This window comes from Dama dama, unplaced genomic scaffold, assembly GCF_033118175.1.
Source record: "Dama dama isolate Ldn47 unplaced genomic scaffold, ASM3311817v1 ptg000088l, whole genome shotgun sequence".
Lineage (NCBI taxonomy): Eukaryota > Metazoa > Chordata > Mammalia > Artiodactyla > Cervidae > Dama > Dama dama.
Genome location: NW_026870905.1, coordinates 4,376,690 through 4,384,595, shown reverse-complemented (window position 1 = coordinate 4,384,595; position 7,906 = coordinate 4,376,690).

Genomic DNA, 7,906 nt, shown 5'->3' with positions numbered 1-7,906 from the left:
ATGAGGAGCCTGAAAAGGTGTAAAAAATATGAAGAGCTTCAAAGGTGTCAAAACTAAGAGGAGCATGAAACGGTCTGAAAAAGATGAGGAGCAGCAAGCGATGTTGAAAAACATGAAGAGCGTGAAAAGGTGTGAAAAATATGAAGAGATTCAAAAGGTGTCAAAAATATGAGGAGCATGAAACGGTTTGAAAAATAGGAGGAGCATGAAGCGGTGTTGAAAAACATGAAGAGCCTGAAAAGGTGTGAAAAATATGAAGAGCTTCAAAATGTGTAAAAAATATGGGGAGCAAAAAAAGGTCTGAAAAATAGGAGGAGCATGAAGTGGTGCTGAAAAACATGAAGAGCCTGAAAAGGTGTGAAAAATATGAAGAGCTTCAAAAGGCGTCAAAAATACGAGGAGCATGAAACGGTCTGAAAAATAGGAGGAGCATGAAACGGTCTGAAAATAGGAGGAGCATGAAGCGGTTTGAAAAACATGAAGAGCCTGAAAAAGTGTGAAAAATATGAAGAGCTTCAAAAGGTGTCAAAAATATGAGGAGAATGAAACGGTCTGAAAATCAGGAGGAGCATGAAGCGGTGTTGAAAAACATAAAGAGCCTGAAAAAGTGTGAAATATATGAAGAGCCTCAAAGGTGTCAAAAATATGAGGAGCAAGAAACGGTCTGAAAAATAGAAGGAGCTTGAAGTGGTGTTGAAAAACATGAAGAGCCTGAAAAGGTGTGAAAAATATGAAGAGCTTCAAAAGGTGTCAAAAATATGAGGAGAATGAAACGGTCTGAAAATTAGGAGGAGCATGAAGCGGTGTTGAAAAACATAAAGAGACTGAAAAAGTGTGAAATATATGAAGAGCCTCAAAGGTGTCAAAAATATTAGGAGCAAGAAACGGTCTGAAAAATAGAAGGAGCTTGAAGTGGTGTTGAAAAACATGAAGAGCCTGAAAAGGTGTGAAAAATATGAAGAGCTTCAGAAAGGTGTCAAATATATAGAGGGTGAAACGGTCTGAAAAATATGAGGAGCAAGAAACTGTTTTCAAAAACATGAAGAGCCTCAAAAGGTGTGAAAAATGTGAAGAGCTTCAAACTGTGTCAAAAATATGAGGAGCATGAAACGGTCTGAAACATAGGAGGAGCATGAAGTGATGTTGAAAAACATGAAGAGACTGAAAAAGTTGTGAAACATATGAGGAGCATGATATGGTCTGATAAATAGGAGGAGCATGAAGCGGTGTTGAAAAATATGAAGAGCATGAAAATGTGTGAAAAATATGAAGAGCTTCAAAAGGTGTCAAAAATATAAGGAGCATGAAACGGTCTAAAATATAGCAGGAGCATGAAAAGGTGTTAAAAAACATGAAGAGCCTGAAAAGGTGTGAAAAATATGAAAAGCTTCAAATGGTGTCAAAAATATGAGGAGAATGAAACGGTCTGATAATTAGGAGGAGCATGAAGTGGTGTTGAAAAACATGAAGAGCTTGAAAAAGGTGTGAAACATATGAGTAGAATAAAACGGTCTGAAAAATAGGAGGAGCATGAAGTGGTGTAGAAAAACATGAAGACCCTGAAAAGGTGTGAAAAATATGAAGAGCTACAAAAAGTGTCAAAAATATGAGGAGCTTGAAACGGTCTGAAATATAGGAGGAGCGTGAAAAGGTGTTAAAAAAATATGAAGAGCTTCAAAAGGTGTGAAAAGTATGAGGAGCATGAAACGGTCTGAAAAATAGGAGGAGCATGAAGCGTTGTTGAAAAACATGAAGAGCCTGAAAAGGTGTGAAAAATATGAAGTGCTTCAAAAAGTGTCAAAAATATGAGGAGCATGAAAATGTCTGAAAAATAGGAGGAGCTTGAAGCGGTGTTCAAAAAAATGAAGAGCCTGGAGAAGTGTGAAAAATATGAAGAGCTTCAAAAAGTGTCAAAAATATGAGGAGCATTAAACGGTCTGAAAAATAGGAGAAGCATGAAACGGTCTGAAAAATAGGAGAAGCATGAAACGGTCTGAAAAATAGGAGGAGCATGAAGCAGTGTTGAAAAACATAAAGAGCCTGAAACAGTGTGAAATATATGAAGAGCCTCAAAGGTGTCAAAAATATGAGGAGCAAGAAACGGTCTGAAAAATAGAAGGAGCTTGAAGTGGTGTTGAAAAACATGAAGAGCCTGAAAAAGTGTGAAATATATGAAGAGCCTCAAAGGTGTCAAAAATATGAGGAGCAAGAAACGGTCTGAAAAATAGAAGGAGCTTGAAGTGGTGTTGAAAAACATGAAGATCCTGAAAAGGTGTGAAAAATATGAAGAGCTTCAAAGGTGTCAAAATTATGAGGAGCATGAAACGCTCTGAAAAAGAGGAGGAGCAGCAAGCGATGTTGAAAAACATGAAGAGCGTGAAAAGGTGTGAAAAATATGAAGAGCTTCAAAAGGTGTCACAAATATGAGGAGCATGAAAGGGTCTGAAAAATAGGAGGAGCATGAAGCGGTGTTGAAAAACATGAAGAGCCTGAAAAGGTGTGAAAAATATGAAGAGCTTCAAAAGGTGTCAAAAATATAAGGAGCATGAAACGGCCTGAAATATAGGAGGAGCATGAAAAGGTGTTAAAAAACATGAAGAGCCTAAAAAGGTGTGAAAAATATGAAAAGCTTCAAATGTTGTCAAATATATGAGGAGAATTAAACGGTCTGATAATTAGGAGGAGCATGAAGTGGTGTTGAAAAACATGAAAAGCTTGAAAAAGGTGTGAAACATATGAGTAGAATAAAACAGTCTGAAAAATAGGAGGAGCATGAAGTGGTGTAGAAAAACATGAAGACCCTGAAAAGGTGTGAAAAATATGAAGAGCTAGAAAAAGTGTCAAAAATATGAGTAGCTTGAAACGGTCTGAAATATAGGAGGAGCGTGAAAAGTTGTTAAAAAAATACGAGGGGCTTCAAATTGTGTGAAACATATGAGGAGTATGAAACGGTCTGAAAAATAGGAGGAGCATGAAGCGTTGTTGAAAAACATGAAGAGCCTGAAAAGGTGTGAAAAACATGAAGTGCTTCAAAAGGTGTCAAAAACATGAGGAGCATGAAAAGGTCTGAAAAATAGGAGGAGCATGAAGCGGTGTTCAAAAAAATGAAGAGCCTGGAGAAGTGTGAAAAATATGAAGAGCTTCAAAAAGTGTCAAAAATATGAGGAGCATTAAACGGTCTGAAAAATAGGAGAACCATGAAGTGGGGTTGAAAAATATGAAGAGCCTGAAAAGGTGTGAAAAATACGAAGAGCTTCAAAGGTGTCAAAATTATGAGGAGCATGAAACGCTCTGAAAAAGAGGAGGAGCAGCAAGCGATGTTGAAAAACATGAAGAGCGTGAAAAGGTGTGAAAAATATGAAGAGCTTCAAAAGGTGTCAAATATATGAGGAGCATGATACGGTCTGAAAAATAGGAGGAGTATGAAGTGGTGCTGAAAAATATGAAGAGCCTGAAAAGGTGTGATAAATAGGAAGAGCTTCAAAAGTTGTGAAAAATATGAGGAGCATGAAACGGTCTGAAAAATAAGAGGAGCATGAAGCCGTGTTGAAAAACATGTAGAGACTGAAAAGGTGTAAAAAATATGAAGAGCTTCAAAAGGTGTCAAAAATATGAGGAGCTGAAACGGTCTGAAAAATAGGAGGAGCATTGTAGCGTTGTTCAAAAACTTGAAGAGCCTGAAATGGTGTGAAAAATATGAAGAGCTTCAAAAGGTGTCAAAAATATGAGGAGCATGAAACGGTCTGAAAAATAAGAGGAGCATGAAATGGTGTTGAAAAACATGAAGAGCCTGAAAAGGTGTGAAACATATGAAGAGCTTCAAAGGTGTCAAAATTATGAGGAGCATGAAACGCTCTGAAAAAGAGGAGGAGCAGCAAGCGATGTTGAAAAACATGAAGAGCGTGAAAAGGTGTGAAAAATATGAAGAGCTTCAAAAGGTGTCACAAATATGAGGAGCATGAAAGGGTCTGAATAATAGGAGGAGCATGAAGCGGTGTTGAAAAACATGAAGAGCCTGAAAAGGTGTGAAAAATATGAAGAGCTTCAAAAGGTGTCAAGAATATGAGGAGCATGAAACGGTCTGAAAAATAGGAGGAGCATGAAGTGGTGCTGAAAATCATGAAGAGCCTGAAAAGGTGTGAAAAATATGAAGAGCTTCAAAAGGCGTCAAAAATATGAGGAGCATGAAACGGTCTGAAAAATAGGAGAAGCATGAAACGCTCTGAAAAATAGAAGGAGCATGAAGTGTTGTTGAAAAACATGAAGAGCCTGAAAAAGGTGTGAAACATATGAGGAGCATGATACGGTCTGAAAAATAGGAGGAGCATGAAGCGGTGTTGAAAAATATGAAGAGCCTGAAAAGGTGTGAAAAATATGAAGAGCTTCAAAAGGTGTCAAAAATATAAGGAGCATGAAACGGCCTGAAATATAGGAGGAGCATGAAAAGGTGTTAAAAAACATGAAGAGCCTAAAAAGGTGTGAAAAATATGAAAAGCTTCAAATGTTGTCAAATATATGAGGAGAATTAAACGGTCTGATAATTAGGAGGAGCATGAAGTGGTGTTGAAAAACATGAAAAGCTTGAAAAAGGTGTGAAACATATGAGTAGAATAAAACAGTCTGAAAAATAGGAGGAGCATGAAGTGGTGTAGAAAAACATGAAGAGCCTGAAAAGGTGTGAAAAATATGAAGAGCTTCAAAAAGTGTCAAAAATATGAGGAGCATGAAACGGTCTGAAAAATAGGAGGAGCATGAAGTGGTGCTGAAAAACATGAAGAGACTGAAAAGGTGTGAAAAATAGGAGGAGCTTCAAAAGGTGTCAAAAATATGAGGAGCATGAAACGGTCAGAAAAATAGGAGAAGCATGAAACGGTCTGAAAAATGGGAGGAGCATGAAGCGGTTTGAAAAACATGAAGAGCCTAAAAAAGTGTGAAAAATATGAAGAGCTTCAAAAGGTGTCAAAAATATGAGGAGAATGAAACGGTCTGAAAATTAGGAGGAGCATAAAGCGGTGTTGAAAAACATGAAGAGCTTGAAAAAGGTGTGAAACATATCAGTAGAATAAAACGGTCTGAAAAATAGGAGGAGCATGAAGTGGTGTAGAAAAACATGAAGACCCTGAAAAGGTGTGAAAAATATGAAGAGCTACAAAAAGTGTCAAAAATATGAGGAGCTTGAAACGGTCTGAAATATAGGAGGAGCGTGAAAAGGTGTTAAAAAAATATGAAGAGCTTCAAAAGGTGTGAAACATATGAGGAGCATGAAACGGTCTGAAAAATAGGAGGAGCATGAAGCGTTGTTGAAAAACATGAAGAGCCTGAAAAGGTGTGAAAAATATGAAGTGCTTCAAAAGGTGTCAAAAACTTGAGGAGCATGAAAAGGTCTGAAAAATAGGAGGAGCATGAAGCGGTGTTCAAAAAAATGAAGAGCCTGGAGAAGTGTGAAAAATATGAAGAGCTTCAAAAAGTGTCAAAAATATGAGGAGCATTAAACGGTCTGAAAAATAGGAGAAACATGAAGTGGTGTTGAAAAATATAAAGAGCCTGAAAAGGTGTGAAAAATATGAAGAGCTTCAAAGGTGTCAAAATTATGAGGAGCATGAAACGCTCTGAAAAAGAGGAGGAGCAGCAAGCGATGTTGAAAAACATGAAGAGCGTGAAAAGGTGTGAAAAATATGAAGAGCTTCAAAAGGTGTCAAAAATATGAGGAGCATGAAAGGGTCTGAAAAATAGGAGGAGCATGAAGCGGTGTTGAAAAACATGAAGAGCCTGAAAAGGTGTGAAAAATATGAAGAGCTTCAAAAAGTGTCAAAAATATGAGGAGCATGAAACGGTCTGAAAAATAGGAGGAGCATGAAGTGGTGCTGAAAAACATGAAGAGCCTGAAAAGGTGTGAAAAATAGGAGGAGCTTCAAAAGGCGTCAAAAATATGAGGAGCATGAAACGGTCTGAAAAATAGGAGAAGCATGAAACGGTCTGAAAAATAGGAGGAGCATGAAGCGGTTTGAAAAACATGAAGAGCCTGAAAAAGTGTGAAAAATATGAAGAGCTTCAAAAGGTATCAAAAATATGAGGAGAATGAAACGGTCTGAAAATTAGGAGGAGCATGAAGCAGTGTTGAAAAACATAAAGAGCCTGAAACAGTGTGAAATATATGAAGAGCCTCAAAGGTGTCAAAAATATGAGGAGCAAGAAACGGTCTGAAAAATAGAAGGAGCTTGAAGTGGTGTTGAAAAACATGAAGAGCCTGAAAAAGTGTGAAAAATATGAAGAGGCTCAAAGGTGTCAAAAATATGAGGAGCAAGAAACGGTCTGAAAAATAGAAGGAGCCTGAAGTGGTGTTGAAAAACATGAAGAGCCTGAAAAGGTGTGAAAAATATGAAGAGCTTCAAAAAGGTGTCAAATATATAGAGGGTGAAACAGTCTGAAAAATATGAGGAGCAAGAAACTGTTTTCAAAAACATGAAGAGCCTCAAAAGGTGTGAAAAATATGAAGAGCTTCAAAAAGGTGTCAAATATATAGAGGGTGAAACGGTCTGAAAAATATGAGGAACAAGAAACTGTTTTCAAAAACATGAAGAGCCTCAAAAGGTGTGAACAATGTGAAGAGCTTCAAACTGTGTCAAAAATATGAGGAGCATGAAACGGTCTGAAACATAGGAGGAGCATGAAGTGTTGTTGAAAAACATGAAGAGCCTGAAAAAGGTGTGAAACATATGAGGAGCATGATACGGTCTGAAAAATAGGAGGAGCATGAAGCGGTGTTGAAAAATATGAAGAGCCTGAAAACGTATGAAAAATATGAAGAGCTTCAAAAGGTGTCAAAAATATAAGGAGCATGAAACGGTCTGAAATATAGCAGGAGCATGAAAAGGTGTTAAAAAACATGAAGAGCCTGAAAAGGTGTGAAAAATATGAAGAGCTTCAAATGGTGTCAAAAATATGAGGAGAATGAAACGGTCTGATAATTAGGAGGAGCATGAAGTGGTGTTGAAAAACATGAAGAGCTTGAAAAAGGTGTGAAACATATCAGTAGAATAAAACGGTCTGAAAAATAGGAGGAGCATGAAGTGGTGTAGAAAAACATGAAGACCCTGAAAAGGTGTGAAAAATATGAAGAGCTACAAAAAGTGTCAAAAATATGAGGAGCTTGAAACGGTCTGAAATATAGGAGGAGCGTGAAAAGGTGTTAAAAAAATATGAAGAGCTTCAAAAGGTGTGAAACATATGAGGAGCATGAAACGGTCTGAAAAATAGGAGGAGCATGAAGCGTTGTTGAAAAACATGAAGAGCCTGAAAAGGTGTGAAAAATATGAAGTGCTTCAAAAGGTGTCAAAAACTTGAGGAGCATGAAAAGGTCTGAAAAATAGGAGGAGCATGAAGCGGTGTTCAAAAAAATGAAGAGCCTGGAGAAGTGTGAAAAATATGAAGAGCTTCAAAAAGTGTCAAAAATATGAGGAGCATTAAACGGTCTGAAAAATAGGAGAAACATGAAGTGGTGTTGAAAAATATGAAGAGCCTGAAAAGGTGTGAAAAATATGAAGAGCTTCAAAGGTGTCAAAATTATGAGGAGCATGAAACGCTCTGAAAAAGAGGAGGAGCAGCAAGCGATGTTGAAAAACATGAAGAGCGTGAAAAGGTGTGAAAAATATGAAGAGCTTCAAAAGGTGTCAAAAATATGAGGAGCATGAAAGGGTCTGAAAAATAGGAGGAGCATGAAGCGGTGTTGAAAAACATGAAGAGCCTGAAAAGGTGTGAAAAATATGAAGAGCTTCAAAAAGTGTCAAAAATATGAGGAGCATGAAACGGTCTGAAAAATAGGAGGAGCATGAAGTGGTGCTGAAAAACATGAAGAGCCTGAAAAGGTGTGAAAAATAGGAGGAGCTTCAAAAGGCGTCAAAAATAT